This window comes from Excalfactoria chinensis, chromosome 8 (assembly GCF_039878825.1).
Source record: "Excalfactoria chinensis isolate bCotChi1 chromosome 8, bCotChi1.hap2, whole genome shotgun sequence".
Lineage (NCBI taxonomy): Eukaryota > Metazoa > Chordata > Aves > Galliformes > Phasianidae > Excalfactoria > Excalfactoria chinensis.
The window spans coordinates 6,473,762-6,495,636 of record NC_092832.1 but is presented as its reverse complement, the minus strand read 5'-3'; the positions used below and the strand labels follow the sequence as shown (position 1 = coordinate 6,495,636).

At 37.6% G+C, this 21,875-nt stretch overlaps 1 long non-coding RNA gene across 1 annotated transcript in view; it reads right to left on the bottom strand.

Moving 5' to 3' along the window:
* Positions 1 to 1,204: 1,204 nt before the first annotated feature.
* LOC140255773 (uncharacterized) overlaps positions 1,205 to 21,875 on the bottom strand; it is a 46,990-nt gene continuing 26,319 nt past the window's right edge. Inside the window, exons 2-4 of the long non-coding RNA XR_011904544.1 lie at positions 5,029 to 5,084; positions 4,405 to 4,488; positions 1,205 to 2,664 (exon numbers count right to left, since the gene is read on the bottom strand). This is a non-coding gene — a long non-coding RNA (uncharacterized lncRNA). The remainder of the gene's footprint in view (positions 2,665 to 4,404; positions 4,489 to 5,028; positions 5,085 to 21,875) is intronic.

Sequence of the window (21,875 nt, the reverse complement as noted above, 5' to 3'; positions counted from 1 at the left end):
ACAAGAGGCCTGAGAAGTGCTAGTAGGAAATGGAACACTTTAACATTACATCCTGGTCATACCAAGGTCCATTGGCCCTGTACTCATTCCAGATAATTAATTTACAACACATTAAACCTCTGTGTGAAGAAGGAAGTTATGCATCAGTTGTGTAGGAATATAAAGTGTTATTGATTTAAGATTTGTACTGTATCCTGCAGTGACAGAAAGAAACAATCTAGTTGTGTTTTAAAGACAAAAAAACCTTTTCTGAAGGACACATTTGCTAAATAAGTGCACTTTACACTACATTTAACTGAAGTATTGTTGACATCCTAAAATAAACATTGTTAAGAAAGAAGCCCTCAGCATAATTAGGAGATTGTGGCATGACTGGATAGTATTGGCATTCGCTCTAAGAATCAAATGCTTGGAGGTGATAATGCTCTCTTTTACAGTAACAGTTTAAAATAGAAAAAACACATTGACAACTATTATTTAATGAATAAAATATGAGTTATCCAATACCATTAATACGCTACAATATCTAAAGAGAGTCAATCCATTTTCCTCATGGAGGCATTGTGTATATAACGGAAGGGAAGGAAATAGCTGCAGACTGGAAAAGTGTTAAGGCATGAACATCGTGGCCAGTTCCATTTATAGAGTCTTTTTCTGCAATTAAATGACAATTTTCATATCATAACTCAGAAAGTCCAAATTTAAAGGTTGGTTAGCACTTCTCACTGCTCTTCAGCTTTCCAGGACCATGGCACAATAAGAAAGTCTGCCCTGCATTACTCACAACTTTCAGCAAAGATCTACTTTCAAGATCATTTAAGAAGTGCAGAGGTTAGAAAGAGATTCCAAAGAGATTCCAATCTACCTATGTGCAGTACACTCCCAATTGCAAGAATATTCCATTTCAAGAAAGCAATAACAGAGAAAACATAAAGGTATCCATAATTGAACTCGGGCTGAACTACACTGATCTTGCTATAGGGACAGAAGTGTTAACATTCTGGTAGAAAGTTAGATCATGTTTGGGATTTGGTACAAAATACCCAGAAAAAGGCTGTGAAAGATCTAAAATGATGCCTAGAATTTTGTCCAAGCTGAATTGGAACCAATATAAGAGCACTGCAAAGAAAACATTACAATATAGTCAAAGTATTGCAAGACTCATGGGCAAAGTGTAAAAATCTTGGCTATAAAAGCAGGAGAGTGCACAAATCCTACAAATGAACTCAGGCACAGACAGGTAACGTGAACCAAGAAGATCCCTAGCATGTGGAAGATTTAAGAACTGCCATTTACAATTCACTGCAAGAGATTGTGCACACATGTAAGCGTACACAGTATGAGCAAAGTAGATGACAACACAAGATCCTTTTGAAGAAGTCTAGCAGAAAGTCTCAGGATGTAAAGAAGTAAAAGCCATGAGTAGACAAAAGAATAGCAGCAACAGCATTACCAGTGCTGCAAGTGCACACATTAAGAAAAAAGCAACTCAGGAAAGAAGTAATTAATTTTAAAGAACTTTTTTTTCCCTCCAGTTCTGAATTTGACTATTTATGAACATCTCCAATAAATGTGTGGTGGTTTCTCTCAATGCTACAGTCAAAACTGAAGTCAAGTACATTATTCATCATGGGTACTAATAAAAAATTTAATGTCAGTGCTCTCCAAGAGCGAAGGGAGCCTTTGGCCTCAGTCTACATCTGTGAAAAGTTATGTATCTTATTTATGGAAAGCTTATGTTAACTGAAACTAGCTATAAACTACTTACTGTCATTCCCAATAGGAATCTGATAAGCATCTTTATCTTACTGTCTCCTGAAACTGCACAGATTATTTCTTAACTAACAATGGTTAATTTACGAAGCAAATATAAATCTAAGTAAAGCTAGCTACCTGCACGTGCATGTACTGGAGCCTTTGATACAGGCACAGTTTACAGATTAGAGGACATTCCTATATGATGCCTACCCATTCTTTAATTATTTCTGCTCTCAGACTAGGACTACAAATAACAGAGGAATATCGGGGTATTAGCCTAGGATGGCACACTCTTCATTTTCCTGTGAAAACCCTGTATAAAGATCCTCCAGTTAGGCTGAAGGGCACTTGAAAGTCCACGTTCACAAGGGACAATGACCACAGATTCACAAAACATCATTATGTGTGACTAGCACTACGTTGCAGCTTTCGCTTGGCCTGACAGAGCCTTTCCACAAGGAACTGTACCTTTCTCTAATCTTAAACTCACAATGTCCAATTGCTGTGATGGAAACAACTACAACAATCAAAAACCAGTGTTGGCAGTTCCCTGGTGGGAGAAATGATCTGCACCACATGCAGCTTGTACACACAGCAATAAGATGGAAAGCCTCGGTCAGTCATAGGAACAGAAAAGAGCAACTCCTGTGAAAGATCCCTGCATTTTCTTAAAAATCTAATTTTCAGTAAAACTAGTGCAGGCCAAAGGGGAAAAATGAGGCCACTTTACAATAAGTACTGGTCCCAGAGCCATAACTCTAATTCAGCAACACAGGAAACTTACAGAAGACTTGCCAGCCCACCACAGTGATTTCTCAAGTAGATGAAGCCATTGTGTATTCTGCTCTGCATACACTGAGACATCCATATCCATTTTCTTCTTTAGCAACCAAATCATTATTCACCCTGAGAGGAGATGATTCATTATTTAAGGGATTTTGATTTCAGTTACATATTTTGCTTAAATCAATTATTTTTCATTTTAAAAGTTAAAATGTTTGGCACGAGAACTTGAAAAACAGCAGGCAACAATAATCACTTTGTAAAAGAATTCAAGTAAAATTTAATGCCCCTTGCATCCAAAATTGTAATGAAATGAGCACTTTTTTCTTCTCATTCTTTAATAAAAATACCTGATATATTTTGAGGTCTCATCAGTCCATATCAATACACTAAAATATATAGAGCACACCACAATATATGCTTCATTAAGTATCTGAAACGATGCTTCAGTATTTCCCTGGAACTAACCATGGTATTGCCTTCTGGGAAAACACACATACACTACTCTTTGTTCTTCTCATTCTACAGTGAAAAAAGTATGAAAAACGAAAAGAACACTCTTAATTCAGGTTATAGGTTCGAAAGGACAAAGGACAGTAGGAAAAGCAAAACAGTGATTTCTTGTGAGGTTGCACTGCTTTCATCACTGCTGATATCACCAGAAGAAGAGCATAGGCTGCCTTACATCTCACCCATCTGACAACACTGCTTCCCTCATCCATATCAGAGCTGCCTGTCACTTAATAGCTTGTTCAATTATGAGAAAGTGTTAATAAGTAACCTGGGCGTGTTCACCCTTCACTAAACTGTAATCAACTCTTGATTCTAGGTTTTATGATTGTTCTTCTCACATGACGTGTCAAACAAAGATTTCATATTTTGTACACTTTTATGGGTAATTACACTACTGTGCTATTCCTGTTACCACATTTAAAGAACCGCTTTTCTTTTCCTTAACTTGTAATTCAAGATATTGTCTCACAACCTATTTTGTTATTTAAAGTACTTTTTGCCAATAACGTGGTACTGCCAGCCTAATAAGAATTTGGAGATTTCCTTGGCAAACATGATAGTGTGTCAAAGAAGGTATTGATCTACAATAGCTGCTGTTAAAGAACATGCTAGCTCCCTCATGCTCACACACCTTCACTCACTTTACGCAATGATAACCACTGCACATCTCGTAGCATGAGTTTCCAGCACATCAAGCTGACTCTCAGCAGCTGGACTACTGCACATGCCCTATAAGAAAAAGAGTCCAATATTTAAACCTGGTCCAGGGAAAGAGCAAGGGACCCAAAGCGATTAGCCAGATAAGAGAGTGCAACTACGGAAAAATATGTATGTGAGGCTTAATTTCAGTTAGATATAACATTTTATTTCTACTTATTCCCTAAGGGTTTCTTTTTTCCTACTTTTTACTGAGACAAAAAATACCTACATTACAATGTTAGCATTTTTCTGGGATTAAATTTCAGTTTTACTATCCTTTATTGAGTGTTTCTTGTCACACTCACTATCACGGATCACGAGTATGTGAGTGATCAGACTGTACATTACTGGTGTGCCATTGCATCGGTCCCATAGATATGTATTTGTATGTAAATTGTGTATCTTTGAATGAATACCTGTTACACTGAATGAGTGTATCACAAAAGTACGTCAAAGGATAGGATTAATTTTATACTACTGGCACCAAGCATCTTGCTATACTTTCAAAAAACGCTTTTCTGAAAGAGTTTTGTGTATAGCAACTGCAGCAAACTTTCAAACCGAACTGTATCAAGAATGTAAAGTCAAGGTAGATCACAGGCAGTGGTTTCTTTCTTTTTTTTTTTTGTTAAACTATTCACCCATACTTACCATGTCCCTCTCTAGAATCCATGGATCATTATTCTTTGTAGCTCTTTTTTCTTCGGTGTAAGACTGTGGGATGAAGTCCACATTCTGAAATTACATACAAATATGTTATAAAAAATGGAGTGTTTGAAATCAATTCTAATGTTAAATGCAGAGGACATTCTGGGCTCATTAAGTAAAAATATCTCATTTAATGAGCAGGAAAGCACTGGAGCACACTGAACCCTGACACAAAGCAAATTATTTAAGTGATAAATTATATTTTATGGGGAATGTAAAAGTTAATAATACTCAGGGGTAAGGTAATAAATGCAGAGGTGTAACTAACTTCATTGACTGCTTTAGTTACAAACATGCCATATGTACCTGGCTACTTGAAATAGCAATAAAAAGAATTGGCAAACTCATGGAACCAAAGATTCACGTAGAGACCTTTGTAGCATTCTTTTCCAGTAGTCAATCTGCATTTTATTCTTTTCAAACTCATTATTCTCCTCCCTCTCTCACTTTAGGATATATACCTCCGGTCTTTGCTTTTCACTTTCTGTCAAATATTTGATCTTGCATTCATTAAAACTGAAACCTTCTTATCTACCAGAGAGGCTAATAAAATGAGTGCTCATTTACCTGAAATGATGCCCTAGAAGTGACCTGAAACTTTACTCGAAGAGAACCAATCCATGCTGAAAGAAAACAGTGGATCAACTATTAATCCTCTGCCTTTCCAGTACATACAACTTCAGCGAATGAATCTCCAAGAGTTATTGTTCAGTGAAATCACTGCAGCAGCTGAACTCACTGAGGATACACACACACACGCCTGTACAGTAGAATAAGAGTCTCTAGTATGAACACAATTATCAGAGTGAAAACTCTTTCACTATATTTTTAACTGTGCAAAGGTACATATCAAGTAGAAATCCACTGAGGAAGAGTATCAAAATTATTTCTTAATTTATTTACTTAATCTTAAAAATGGAATTTGCATTACTATCTTTATATACTTTCTAACTTCATTTATGTATTTACATGTCCAGGCCAACAGCTAGCATTTTAATCTCATTGATACATCTGGGAAGGGAATATGAAGCCAGTGCACTGAATTAGTACAGTTTGTACATGGACAGGATAATCATTCACACAGCGTGAGTACCATGTTTGCCAAACCTTCAACAGACTTATTATACAGAAGTAATCAAATGAATCATGAAAATATTTTCCACATACCGCATCCAAGATTATCTATATATGTGCCATGATTCTCTAGGAACAAGAGTTCATGTTCAAGTCAACAAAGTTGACTTCACTTTAGCCTTCTATTTACTTTTCATCTTTAAATGGCCACATGATAGTAGTCAATGGTCTTGAAAGCAACTGAAGCAGCTCAATACTACACTTTGAATGCATAAAGTCAAACTTCATACAAGCAAAAAAGTACTTCCAACAAGACCCAGCATAAAACAAGCCAGTAGGAAAAAGTATCATTCCAAAAGACCAAAATCTCTAACTCAAATTCTTCAATATTCTTTAAAAAGCAACAAAGTTTATACATGTTTCCTAAATTCCTGAGACACGCTTCTGACATGTTATATAACTAGAATTATAGACATACAACGTTTATGTGGAGCTACTTGTAAATTGGCTGTTCTGTATGATGTTTGACATGAACAAGTTGTAAAAGACTGATCCAGACAGATTATATACTTTCAAATGTGCATCTGAACAACTTGTTCTCGTCTAAATACTCAGATAACAGTGCTACATGGGTTTTGAATCTGAACTGGGAGATTCAGACTCCAGAAAGCAGGAAATTGAAAGAAAAACTTTGAACACTGTAAGAATGCCAAGTTGAAAGCGCCAAGAATACAAGCATATCTATATACATTAACACGTTCTTTTGAGGAGTTTAGTAGATTATATTAGAAATATCTGGCATCACCCTCCTGTGTTCCACAGTAACTATAGAGAGACACATACATAAGACTTGTACTACAGCTCAAAATGAGGTTGCCATCAAAGGTCAGACTACTAAAATGGGTAAATACATCAATTCCTGTATTCCTGTCAATATAAAAATGCTGAAATGTATACAGAGGCCAATAACCAGATCCTTGTGAAATCTTATGGTAAGAGCATTTTATGTTTGAACTGTCCTTCTCCTGGCTTTAAAGCATTTTTATGGTCAGCTGTCGCTGTACGTGAGAAATACTACTCACTAATGCTTGACTTGTGTGCTTTTGTTTTTTAAACCCATAGGCTATCAAATATTAGATAAAAAAAAAAAAGATATTTTGTAAAATCAAGGAAGAAACCCATCCCTGAACAAGCAAGGTACCCTTGTTATATACTTAGCATAGAAAGTTTTTCCAAAGATTCAGATATGGCTTCTCTCAGATATTCATAAAAAGAAAATCCGTGACAAAAATGTATCTTACAGCTGCAACTTTTAGATTCCAGGTAAAGCAGATTTTAAGCTGCAGAGATCCGAGGAAGTTAAGGTCCAGAAAAATCACCACACTAAGCAGTCTTCCTGATGAAATACTGATCCTTTCTGGTTAAGGTGATGGTGTACTGCCAGCAGGGATTGTGATATGTGTGTGTATATATTTATATAGTTCTCTACTGAACTTCCCCATTAACTCGCATCACACTCAGTAATGAAATACATGCCTTATGAGTCTTTCTAACCAGTAAATGCTACCATCTCTACTTCTCCAAATACTACATTTGAGTTTTCAGCTAAATGTGGAATAACTAATGTACTGGTGCCAGTTTATATCACCAAACCCCCACAAGCAAATTTGTTTTACACAGCAGTTGAATGAGAAACATCCTGTAGAGAGCGCAAACGCAAGGGAATGGGAACAGAAAACAGCACCAGCAACATGATTTAAATTAATTAAGTGAACATTAATACCTCCAAGACACTGCCTTATTGCTTCATATATATTTAGTGTGAAGAGCTGTAATTTACATGTACAATATTTTTTTAACACCATCTATTAATCAGATATATACAGCCACACTGTTTAATTGATACAGTAAACAAAAGGCCTGTTTGAAAACATATGCTGCAATAATCAGAATGTTATTATGCTGACAATGCCTTTCTTTGAGGAAATTGTAACATCTGTATTAACTGTGATAAGCATTGATTATCTGAAATGATATAAATATTTGGGGAGCTAATAACAATCAGGTAGGGTTTCAGTGCATGCTATAGACAGCAAAGATAAATTGCAGGAAACTTAGATCAAAGTTGGTTTGTGAATAAGTTTGTTTTTGTACTTAATGACTCAATATAAAACATACACAGAAAACTCTTCGGAGATTTAAAGCACACGGAAATGCCATAAAGAAACATCCCATCCTGTGCAGCGTTTCTGTAGAATCTCCCTGTGCAGCGTGTAGGATGTCAGCACACAAGAAGGGGAATGGATTCAATCCATCAAGTACTTACCATGCGCTTTTACCAACATTAGACATTTCTTTGAATTATTAGCCTTTTTTTCCCCCCTTTTTTTCTTTTAAGGCAGAAAGTAAGTATGTAACTCTCATCTCTTCCCTTTGAGAAGCTTATTTTAATGATGCAATAGGTCAACTGCAATCGAGTCCCCATTCAGACTGGGTCAGCTGTATCTTGGTTCTGAGACAGACATTTATTTTGTCTGAGTTACTTTGATTAAACTACCAAAGACTTCAGTATGGGTTTACATCACCTGCCTTGGTACTTATAGGCGCGTTTTCCTCTCCCACTCTAATGCCCCTCCCTATATACCCCCTTCTGTGGTCATGGCACCTATTTTAGCAAAGACTCTGGATTTCTGGAAAACATGAAGACTTAAGATGGAGTCCTGGTAAAAGAGGCCAAGTGACATCAGTCTCAGTGAAGCTGAAATGGCATTACTGAAAGCAGGATCTGCCCTGTACATCCATTAAAGAGAACTTTTACTGCCACTCCGTATCATTCTTCGCACACAAGACAAAAGCCCATTCCTTTCTGCAAGCAAAAGAGAGCACCAGAGACTGGAGAGACACAGCCATGTGCTGGCATACACAAGTAAGGGCTGAGGTCCTGGAACTGATCCTGTCTTCAGGACTCTATGTTGCTGCTACTGAAACCAGTACTGGCAAGAGAGGTGCATAGTGCATTAGTGGGACTCTGGCCCCAGTAATAAAATGGGTGCTTTTTGTTGACAACAACAGGACCAACTTTTTACCCAAATGACCGAATCCAAACACGTACCTCATTTCATGTGACTGAAAAGCCCTATTGACTACATGGCCCCATAGGACTCCCCATATTTGTGATCAGGAAAGAAGCACAGTTTATGTAAACCTTTGCCCATGATTCAGGGTTGAGTAAACAAAGACTTTCTATATTTTCTGCAAGCGTTCCACTGTTAATACACAGCATGCAGCATTTGTTTCTTATTAAGTCGTATTTTCATTTCTTTGCTCTTGTAATTTAGGTCTTTCCAACAACTCTAATTCTTTTAAGCATTGCATTAACTTGCCATCCTATAACCTCTGTACAGCTTTCTCTGTGATTGTTGTAACAATCTGTACTATTCCAAAGCACAGGCATTAATTGCATCTCTAGTTATTATCTTGTCCTTGCTTCCTTCACACTAGCGGTCCCTGATTTTTATTTTTTTCTAACCAGCCAGAAGGCTAGAAAGACATCATCTGCACAAAGCGTGAAGTAATGTTCTGTAGAGACAACAATAGCTGTTTATTGCTCCTTGCATAAACTACTTTAATTACCTTTAGATTACTGGTGTTATTCAAAAACATTCACTTACAGCTGAGAGGGTCCATGGGTATTTGCTGAAATTCTTTGCAACACTTTGTCTTAGGTTGCAGCAAAGCGTATTATAGTCTTCGTCTATTCAAAGACAGAGCGACTTATGAAGTGAAAACTCAGATATTCACATAGCGGTGATAATTGTAATACTACAATGGCATTTGTTATTCTAAATAAAATGAACTTACAGCAGTGCAACTGAACGTTATAACTTAGTGCAATAACAGTGCCAGCATGATCAAACTGCTATGTCTAATTCCATACCTATGGCAAGTTAGTGCATTTTTGCTCAAAACGCACACAAATCCAGTTTTATACAGTTATGTACACATCATGCTGGCCACAAAAACCCAGCTTGTTTGACAAGCTAAATGATTCATATTATTTTCTTCAAGTCTGCTAGCTATCACTGGGCTACAGAAGCACAGAAGTACAAGTTACATGGGAGAGCAGGACACCTAAGAACAGAGAAATAGAAAACAACCACTTAAAATGTACCTCGAACGCTTTTGCAACATTAATAGACTTGCATAGGGCACACAACCAACTGAAAAGATAATTATTGATTATATGTTGCTGAGTACCACAGAGAGATTCAGCTGAGTAGGGACCTTACTGGAGGTGATGCTAGGAGAATAAAAAGGGTCTTGATAAGTGCTGTCTATTTGGTCTCTTCAAAAACATCAACTGAGAAGGTAGAAAACTGTAATGAAACATGGAGGTCTGATATTTCCCAATTTCTTGTGCACTACACAATAGAACTATAAAATAAATTCCTCTAATGCTACTTGTGCAATAAAGATCTGCTTTGCCTTACTATGGCCTCTCCTAAGACAGCTTCTTGGCACACTGTATTTTGCAGGAGGCCTGTATTTATTACACCATAATCATAAATAGTGCTGGACTGATTTATTCAACATTTCAATTACAATAATTATATTTTAAATACGTAAAGGTTGCAGTATCTCACGTATCTTCCCACTACAAAACAAGGAGGTACTCAGTCTTAAGATTCTATGTCCCTTTAATGAATCTTTTCACCAATGCGGGATGTAATTCCATTTAGATGTTACAGTGAGGTGGAAATTCACATTTAGGTAGATATTTGCCTTTCATTGCTATCTCATACAGTTACTGAGTGCACTGAAAGCTTCACAGGTTTTTCAATATGCTGGAACAACTCTTGTGTGTTACTGTTATGTTAATGATTGCTGTAATATGAGACTATGCTTTTGTAAGTACCAAAGATGTCTGAATGCATTTGTTTCTAAACAAGAGACAGTCTGTGACAAACACATACTGAATAACAAAAGGAGGCAGAGGGGCTAGGGGACTGGAAATAAAAAAGGAAGAAAGAAAAAGAAACAAAACATAGCACAGCAGCCTATCTGAACAACCTTGATACAGGACTATTAGCTCTATATAGGGCTTCAGCTATTCATTCCATTTTGCTGCTGTCGGATGATGCTACCTCTATTGAAGAAAGAAAGGAATTTGGGCAGAAATAATTAGATTTTGTCTGAAAGAAAAAGAAAAATGAAAGAGTGACTTAACAGGGGTATTATAAAATCTCATGTGTCTCCTCTGTATAAGAAAGCATTTGTATACAACTATAAATTTTTTATGTTTCTATCAAACATTGATAATAAAGGTTTTAATATTTATAGTTACCCTTGGCCAAAGTCTCAGAGTTCCAGCTCCAGTAGGGTACACTCACAGAGGTACTCATTGCCTTTGGGTACCGCTGATTGGGACAGCAAGCACATTATGGATTTCCCTTCGGAATATAGCACTGATATCCAGCTCTTCTTAATCTTCTTAATATTCAATTTTACGCCTTCCTCGGTAATCAGCTTTATCCTGAATTCTAATGAGTTCTTGTTTTACACTGGGAACTGTGTCTTTTAACAATCAATGTTATTAAAATGACCCTTGATAGTGCATGATTCCACAGTGGGGATTTTCAAAGCTATGTACAAAAATGCACTTCATTACCACTTTAATATGGAAGTTTAAAATCAGAACTTCTTTCTGCTGCGTTCAAAGTAATTTTTCTAGCTTTGAACAGTTGCAATACACGATAGCTTATTGCAAGATTTTGGCTCTCTTCACAGTAGCCCAGAAACTCCGAGGAAAGAAAATACAGTGCTGGAGCACAGCTAGTAGATTTATGGTCACTGGTCTGCTTGGTGCCCAAGAGCGGATGAATTAAAGGGCTCTGTGATGCAAGGTGCTCTGGAGTGGTTACATGTTTTAATGCATTAAATAACTCCCATGAAGTTATAATAATGATATTTTAACTAGCTTTATTGCTCACTGTTCATAAGAACCATCACGCTGCTGGCATAGGTAAAATATATTACGAAATGAGTTTCATCTCAGTTGCCCTTCTAGTGAACCTGTGAATCTCTGAAGTTTGTTTCCATCGTACAGCAAATACGACCAATACAATTACAAGGATATTATACATCACTTTGTTGCAAGCATATGAACTGGGCACTAGTTTCTAGTTGGAGCTGGGACTGAGGGAAGGTACTGGCCTGCAGTACCAGTGTTACACTGAATAAGATGCAACACACAGATCTACCATTACGCTCACTTCTTATCAAGGAGGAGAGAAGATGCTGCTTTAAGGGGGCATTTAAACTGAAATCAAGACACAAAAACTGCATTGCAAACAGAGGAAATGAAAGCAAAGCAGCGAGTGAAGAAAGTTTTCTCAAGTCTTTCAAGGCACACAGCAGAGGAAAAGGATTTTAGTTAGCAGCTTTTTGTTAGCTCTTTTTTTAAAGACTCTGTAACGAAGATTAACAGTTGCTGTGCAGGTAACTACTCATTAGAAATTACCAATAAAAAGGCTGTTTAGACTCAGCAGAAAGGTACTTCACGTATAAAATGGAGGAGTGTAAATACGGACTTCTGAAAATCAAATAAAGAAGCCTTGAAACTACTTACCCACCCTGCAGTTTCAACTCTAATTTGTTCCGTCCTGAAGCAGAGTTCAAATATTTAAAAAGTAAAATATAAAACAGAAATCCCAGGCATCTCAGATTCAACAGCAGTTTCCTTTCCACCCAAATGTCATGAAAGGAAAGTCTAAGAAATCAAAAGATTGTTTCAAAAATAAAGGACAAGAATGCTCATACCAGAAGAACACTGTGCCTGCTCCGTGTGAAAAACATTTCCCCTTTTCCTTATTTCCATTATCAAGAATAAATAACCAGATTAATCCTAATGGTAAATTTGAAGTAAGCAAGGTAAAAAGGCACTGCTTCACTTGAAAAGAGGACATATCTCTAAATGGAAGCAGGTCTAAGTGGAATTTGTTAACTTGCATTACCATTTAGGCTGAAGTTCATATCATATAGGTGACCATAGGCAGATCTTTACCATGAAATAGCACCACAAAAAAATCATACTTGGAAATAAAAATACACTCTACAAATAAAACTTGCAGAACAAAGCAATAGCAGATGTTTGCCTATGCAATTTAATTATATTTTCCCTTTAGTGCATCTGAATTTGGATGCTGCTACTATATGGGTCTTTTTCCTTTGCCTCACCCACTGCCCAGGCAGGACACTGCACCGCATGTGGGCAAGGACTCCATAACAGAGGAGAGGACTGTTATCTAAACACTCATCTCGTTATGTCAGAAAAGAAGATGTAAAAGACCTCTTGATGCAAAAGATGCAGAATAAAAAATGATGCCATACATCACCTGATGATGCTGGTATCCTAAATTAGCAGAACTATGTCATACACAGATGTCATTGTATTCTACCACACCTTATCAGTTTGCCGCTCTGAACCCAGACAATTCATCATGGACTTGAAACTCCTCTATAACTGTGTAATATATCTGAGCCCAGCCTTGCGTACTTGCCAAACACAACCAATATTTCTTAGTCTTTCAGCCCTTCATCTAAGAAGATCTGTAGTTTAAGAACTCTCTAACTTTTTCTTTAACTAGAAACAGTTATGGGTTTTCCTTTACATACTCGTTCTAGAAAAATGAAAATTAAGATTAAATTTCATTGCTTAAGGAAACCTTACACAAAAGATGGCTTGCAGCTCTCTAGAGAAGAAGACAATTGAGAAGACAAGTATATCACATTTCTGTAGGCTCACCTGAAACAAGCCCCTCATGACTGCTTTTGCAGTGACACGCTGGAAAGAAGGAAGTGAGTGGCAATTACATTAGGATGCTCACAAATCCAGGAATTTGTTACCCAAATTCAAGATTCAATCTATCTTCTTGTCACTGACTTCCTAACTGAAAAAAAAAAGGATATTTTTTAATGCTCAAGAAATTATGAAGGGAAAGATATTTACTGTCACTTTAGACTACCTGCAGCGCAATTGATTTATCACCAGTATAAAAACGGAAGTCTCACTGCCTTGTGAATCAGTATTGGAATCCATGGAAACAAGGAAGAGTGTAGGAATAAGCATTTATTATCCTATGAAAACAGCTGAATTCATTTAGTACTTCATGAATGACTGCAAGATAATAAGCAAATGAAAAAAAACACCAAACATTACTTGTTTCTTAGGGGCAAGACGTGAGGACACAGCTAGATCTAAGTACTTAAATATACTCAATAGTCAGCAACAGCTTGTAAAGTGAAAAACCTGAGTGAGTTTAAAGAAATAAGTAAGAAGTAGCCATATGTAATGATTGCCCCTTTTAAAAATGTAAGCTGTTTTATGCACTCTAATATTGGCAGCATATAGAAAAAAGTAAAACATGAAAAATTTTCCTAGAAGACTGCATGCAAAAGCATAGAATTAAGCAGTTGACCTTTCGGATATTATTTACTTTGTATAAAGAAAAGAGCAAAGACCATTAAAAAAAGTCTAAATCTCATCTAAGATTACTGAAAGATTTACTTGAGGCCATATTGCATTTCTTGTTTTCCTGATTAACAAATCATCACTGCACAAAGCAACACAGGTGGTCAGTCCCCTTGGGGTCACATCAAAGGGGCCACCATGAAGCTTCAGATGTTATTCAAAAGCAATCTGAAACTTGTCTCTCACTGTTTGTCCCATCTATTGTACTCCACAGGGTCATCTTTAAAGGAGTGTCTGGTTTACAAAAAAAATCCACTCATGAAAATGGTTTTCTAACTGTGGCTGTTTTAGGAACGGTCTGTTTTCAAAGGACTTGCATCATAAACTATGTCATGCTAAAACTCTATTTCTATATGAAGCAACGCGTTTAGTCCTTACAAACCAGAAATGGGTTTTTACTAAATAACATTTGTATGTCTGCAATCACATCCATAAGTGATGTCAATCATGCCCATAAGAAAATCATACAGACCAATAAAAAGAAAAATGATGTCAGAATAGCTCACTCTTTTCATAGCTCTTACAAGAAATTCTGGTCTGACTATTGCATGTTATCAGTTCAAACCAGTTGTTGCAGCCCTTAGATCAGCTCTACACAAAGATTTTATTCCATACATTTTGAAGTTTGTTCTGGAACTTGAAAACATGTCAGGACTTTTCTTCTTTTTAATAAGGCCTTAGAAAGGCTCATGAAGTAATGATGCTGCAGCCTACATCCTCCGCTTGTGGAGAAGGTTTGGTTGTTTTTACATTTGCTTTCTAAAATAAACCAACCAAAAAACATTAGCACTTTGAAGACTCTTTCAACATCTTCCCTTAGAGTATGTGAGTTGCAGGAAAACATCAAAGTCTTATTAAGTTGACAGTTATTCCATCAATACCAACAGGATGTTTATAAACCACGATTCATGTTGGGTATACCAAGAAGAGAACACAGACTTGTAGCTCCCTGTAATAAACAAAACCAACAACATTTTTCAGCTATGGAAAAATGATAAAAGAGTTGTGGGCAAGCTGTCGTAGGAAGGAAAACCCGACAGGGCTTCCCATTTTTAATAGACAGGAAGCTGACTGCAGAACAATTTCTGAGTTTCTAACTTTATGCTACGTGCAACAAAATGATCTGAGAAACCCTTCAGAGAGGATTTACTAAAACACACAGTATCACATACAGTGTCAGAAAATTCTTTCAGAGAATAATGCTTTCACCAAATGTGGTTTTCAAGTCATCAAATGCAGAAGTCGAGCATTCCATTTCCGAGTTAACTCTGTCTTACTCTAAATAAGGCGTAAGCATCCTACAAATGTACTTATTCTACAGTCTTAAAGGACAAAACTTCACAAGTTAGCAGTGGATAAGGCAGGTTCCCGTAGAAATGTTTCACTTCTAAACATGAACTACAGCTTCTGACTCCCAACAAATATTACTTCACTCCTAAGCTGCAAAATGCTAAGGATTTGTAACTAAGGGTATGAAAAAAGTATGTGACACACTAATGCTTGCGTTCTGTATGAAATGATCATTGTGAAACTGTTTTCATAATGCATATTGTAAGATTTAATAATTTCAGTACTGTTATAACCTTACTGGATCACAGAACTTCCTCTTTTTAAAACGTTGTCTGCTTCCAGCAATAGACGTCTTTAGATACGTTGCTGCTAGTAAAGAGATCATCCCTCGTGAAAAAGTGACTTATTTAGAATCAAGGATAAATCTGAGTAAAATCAGATAGTGGAGCAATAGCCTGAAATATAATTTAACTTAACCAAAGACCGTGGGTGGTCAATGCTTACAAATGAAACAGCAAGAAAGTGCATTCTTACTGTATTGCCTGGAGTGCTTAAATTGACCTCTTAGGAGGGTAAATATTGTGTCTATCCAGTTGACTGTGTAGTCAATATCACGTAGAGCAAAGGGTTTTTTTCCATACTAGGAAAGCAACCCCTCAGTGAGACTAATTAATTTCCCAGAAAACATCCAGGATATTGATCTGAGATTTGAAAACGCTGTTGATGTACAGTAGCCAGTCACACATGAATAAGAACCATCTTTGAGGAAGCTCTAAAGAAATGGGACAAGCACTATTACAGGATCTTTGAATTAACACAGACAGCTTAACTGAGAAACAGTCTGAGAATTCTGACAAATATTTCCTGCTTTATTACTGCTCAGAAAAAGAAACCATTTTCCACAAATCACAACCAGGCTTTTGATAAGTTTACTGAATATTCTAGCAGAAGAGCTTCTTCACTAACTTGTTTTTCACACCAGAAAGTGCAGTTTATCAGCTGTGAGTACGCAAGTGGGGTTTGTCTGATATCTTAGAGGTACGAACCCTGTGTGGAACAAACACATTTGAAATGTGAAAGCTTGTTAGATACAGCACCCGTAATCATCTTTGGTAATAAAGTCTTTCCCAAGCACTGTCAGGATATTTCCTATCTAGAGACACATGCACACCGAGCATCTATTTACATCACCAGCGGTAAAATATTTCTTGTTACATCAAAAAGTACCTACCAAAGGTATGACACAGAACTCAGCTTTTTGCAGAGGGGATGATTGTTTGCATCAATTACCGGAGGAAGAGACTGTGAAGCCCATGCAAGAATGCAGATGTCACTTCACACCAGAGTAGTTACTGGGTTTCACATAGGGTTTAAGGTGAAGATCAACACCAGTATCAGGGCAGGCTGGGCTGGACCAGCATCACTTTGTGCATCACTGTCAGTCAGAACGAGATCTACAACAAACATCACAGTGATTCTAAAAGCCCGGACTATTTGAGGTAATTGGAAGCCCATAGAGGAGCTTTGCCCATAGGATATCCCCCACACCACAGAAAGCCCCAAGTCTCCAAGGAAGATTTGCAATGCCAAAAGGAGTGGTATTAGAAGACATCACTGCGTTGTGTGGTAAAGGTTTGCAGCAGTGCACAAGGTAAATAAAGTCAAAGACAATGTGGTAACTGGAAATGAAAGGAGGACAGAAGTTCGGGACTTCCTTGCTGCAGTGGTGGATGGGCACAGGGGGTCAGCCCAGTAGGAGAGAGATGAAGAGTGCTGTTTTTGCAGTCGCTGATATTCAGAATACTCTGCAGCACATACAAGATGGTATGTGCCTCTAAGGGCACAACAAGACACTTACTTTCAAGATAAAACATCCAAATAGTTAATTATGAAAACATGGCTAAGGATCAAATGCAGCCTAGAATAGATTTTTCCGCGTTAGAATTTCCTGTTAAATTATAGGGGTTTTTAAAGGAAGTGCTGACAGTCTCTTAACCATTGCAGTGTGAACAAATGAATAACAATATACGTATTCTTCTTGCTAATAAAGCTTTATAGCCTTGAAATTCAGCGCAGAGTCAGTCTATCGATAGTGGAGAATTTTTGAAATAAAGGCTTCATGGTGCTTTCCTCATTCCATGATGCAAAGAAACCCAGTTGTAGGGTTTTCTTTTATTAGCAGGCTTCTGGAGATACCTGTGATTGTTTTTTTCCCCTAATATGCGTGCTCTTTATGACAGCATTAAAGACATAAGCACAGTTTCCAATGGATGCAATGATTTCTTCTGACTTGAGAAAGCACAGGAACAAAATATCAAATTTTTTATTCATTTAACTAGAGTCACTGCTTACATCTCAAGTTCATCTTTCCCTTTGATTTTACACTACTTTTCCCAAAAGGTTTTCCCATTAATATATTAACAGATTTATGAATCTCATTATTCTGATTTATGTCTTTTCAATATATTTAAGGCTATGTCAATATTAAGTTATTTGTCCCTTGTGAGCACCTCCTACACACTTTGGATTAGAAATATTTTTAAACATCTACTGAGAAGTACTGCTTTGGACTCAGAGGTAATATCCTTACATAACTCAACTGCTTCTTCAATTGTGTAGTTTATTTAGTGAATCTGCTCAAAAAAAACCCCACCACATTTCCCACCTATGGCATAAAACATAATAATCATAATCAAGCCATAATAAGCTCTTTGAGAAAGTACAGACAGGATGCTGTAATCACACCATACTAAAGGACACAGCGCATACACCATCTCCCATCAACTCTGCAGACTGAAGCTGCTCTGCAGCTTTTAGAAGGCCATCTCAGCCACATCTGGGCCTTTACACTGAGCTGGTTAGCTCAACTCCACATGCCTACACAGCTATCATACTGCCACTTGAACTCCCCATGTTGCAGTCTTTCCCCGTTTGAAGTGAGAGCAATCTGCATGGGATGAAGGAAACGACTTGATAACTGCCAGTAGCTGCATCCCTTAAGAACACTTGCCAGAATACACAGCTTGCATCTGAAACAGCTAAACTGTCAGTGTAGTGCTCCATCTGTCTGCTTGACAACATGATTTTTATTTATATGAATATATATTATAAGATGCTCGTTAATTTCAAATACAAATTCCAGTGCAGCACATTAGAACTTGTCCCATCTCTGTCAATATTTCTCTGTTCAGTATTTCTTCCTACATCACTGATTTTCACACAGTCACATTGCAAAGTTAGTATGCATTTCCAGAATGTCTTCAATGGGTCCAAAAGAACAAGGCTGCACAAAGAAACAAAACAGAAAAGCTCATTTCTAAAGTAGAGGGTCCAGGTGTTGGGAGTAGTTTTAGCAGATTTGAGTAACACTGAAATTGATTGCTAATTACCACATTTGCTAGTTTCTATTACTATGTCTATAATAAAGATAGAGCTGGTGTTGAAACACTTCAATATAATTGACGTTTATATTCTAATTTGGTCATACAATGCCCCTTTTTACAAGCCTTCATGTCAGTACTAGAAATGATCAGAAATATATTTTGAAAGTAATACTATGTATGATGGCAATCAATGTTTGGGAAAGAAAATCCCCTCCACGGACACACATTATTGAGTCTATCAGAAAATGACTAATGCAAATTGCTTATTAGAGCAATGCGAGGACATCATTTCATCTCTTGTTAGGTGAGCTCTGCTTTCTGCTCTGACCTCCCATCGTTGGGCCTTCCCAGCTCCCAGAGATTAGTTCTGATGACATTTTATTTTGCTTGGTTGTTTTTTGTTTGTTTTTTAACAATGCAAGGGGAATTTCTTAAAGGAATACTTATCATTTCTTTGATGCTGACACACAGACAGCACAAAGATTTTTCCCAGCCTTCTAGTTCAGCTTTTTGCAAGATAAAATCTGAAATCAGTTGTTCCTCTGACTCCATGAGCTCACAGCAGATCTGGATCAAAGACAAGATCCGTCTAGCCTGCAGGCATGTCACAAGAAATGATTTTGTCCGTGTGCGTCCACATATATTCTGATAAGCTTAGCAACATTTCTAAAAGTATTTATATAACAACATAGAATTTATAATTGTTTTAAGTCAGAGCTAGAAAAGACCATACTCATTAAGTGCCTGTTCTGTCATTCATAGAACAGGAGTCTCTTACTACAATAAAAAACAACATCACTCAGGAAAAGTACCTGCTAGATTCTGCAAGTTCAAATAGACACTTATTGCATCACAAAATTCCTAGGGAAAAAAGCTCCTTTAACTCATGAAACCTGGACTTTCATGGCCCTGGGAGAACTGAAGGTGTGCTAATCTATGCTCATCCTTCTCTCAGTTGCTTTCCATTAAGACATCCACAGAGCTCCTTAATAAGTTTTACAGAATCATAACCCTCTCTCTGTACCTTCTAATTATCAATACAGGCTTGAGGATATCCTTTCTCATATGGGTTATTGTGAAGCACACTGTCTCTATTTGGAAGAAATCAGCATTGAGCTCATTTAAGAGGAAGCATCTTTTTCACAGTCAAACTTTTACTGAGAAATAACTTGGCTACCACCATTTCCTATCATTCTGTGCTAATGGTGACACACTTTATTAAAAGGAAATACATCAGACAGAACAGCATGATTTACAAAAAGAATGATTTGTCCTGGACTTACATTCACCCACGTCAGTAAAAGCAAACCTCTGCTTGAGCTGAGAAATCTTCAGCTGGACTTTAAACAACGGTGCATGTTACAGTGCACGCAGAGAAAATAAGCAACACCAGTTGTAACACATTTGCCAGCACACTGTTTGGCATCTATTGAGTGCGGGGCCCTAATCTTTCAAATAAGCTGCATGCACAGATCCTGGCAGGCCAGAAGATGTCCACATTTTCTAAAGATGCCATTGGGAAAGATCCTCTGCACATACATTTTATTGTATTATTCACTGCATTTTGAAAGTAGGACTATATAAATGAATATAGTTATGATGTATTATTTACACAATATTTATATCTTTCTGCATTGATATTGATATCTGCATTAATAGATGGATATTGATATCTCTGCATCTAATGATATCTGCATGCTGCAGTCAACTGAGACCATTATAATGTGGAGACACTCTCAGGATGATCAGAACCATAACACTATACCCAGAATTGGTCAAAGCTTTTTTCCTGAGGGGAAGGTGAGTGTCTTGGCTAGCAGAACTTTGGTGAACAGCACAAAGAACAGCAAACCCATCACGTCCTCTTCTCCCTTCTGCAGCACACTGAGGAGGGCAGAGAGGAAGTATCTGCTCTGGAACCATGCTCCAGCAGAGCCTACTGCACAGGTTACCACCACCCACAGCAAAGCAGAAGCAGCCTTGATTCAAGCTTTCTAAAGAAAAGCCATTCCAAAAGACATCCTCTAACAACACCAGGTTTCAGTGCAGTGCTAAAATACATCTAACTCAGCTGCTCTGCCTTGTGCTGCTGATCCCAGACAGAGAGGTGGTCATTCTTAAGGAGAAACGCAGCAGAGCCAGCCCCTACAAGATTTGCAGAGCTCTTTTCCTTCTGTGTCTGCCTGATGCTGCCAAAGCCCTCCCAAGGACTCCACAAAGGAAGATGAAAGCCTAGGGAAGGAAAGAGCAGAGAGGCATTCACAGGAGCAACGGTGAAAGCCAGGCAAGGGAGGGGGCCAGCAGCCCTGCATACACCTGCCCAGTATCAGACCTCCAGCACCAGCACTGGTGCCCCCTGGCTGGCCAGGGAGCAGAGCCAAATGGTGGTGGCAGAAAGAAATGAAAGACAGCACTCATGGCAGCATGGGATACCAACAGATAGATTTATCTTGGAACGATACAAAGGTTTGCTAACACCCAGGTTCCCTTCAGCAACTCAAGAAATAAGGTGTTTTACCCAAGCTATCTGCCAAATTCTTTCTTTAGGTGCTAGAGAAACAGAAGTCCCATGTATCAGTGATTCATCCTGTCTTAGTGAATGGCTTACTACAATTCATTGACTGAAAGTGCCTGCCTCTCTACAGACTAGAGGAAGCACAGTTGTGGACAGGTCACATGCTCCACTTCAGACTGCCCAAATTAGGTGAAATAATTTAAGAGGCTAAAGAACAGTAATTTATCTGTAGTATTAGCAATAAGGAGAAGAGGTTCCCCAAAGCTGGCATTCCCTGAGACAGGGAAAACCAAGACAAGGTCAAAGGAAGAACAGAGTTCACCTATAAAAGTTCACAAGGGTACAGAGTAACCGCACTTAGTTTGATCAGCATTAAAATAGTAGAACATACAGATTAGATCATGCAAATCTTCGAGTAACAGCAGTGAATTCTCCTCAAAAAGTACCTGATGAAACACTTGCAATTTCTGTCATGGTGGGAAATATCCAATAAAACCAAGTGGAAACCCATCAGAAAGTTCACTGCTGTTTCTATCTCACCATCTTCTCCCTCGCTGTGACAGAGATTAATATTTTCCTTTCCATAAGTCCAGTAACAGAAAAAAAAGAAAAAATAAGTTTG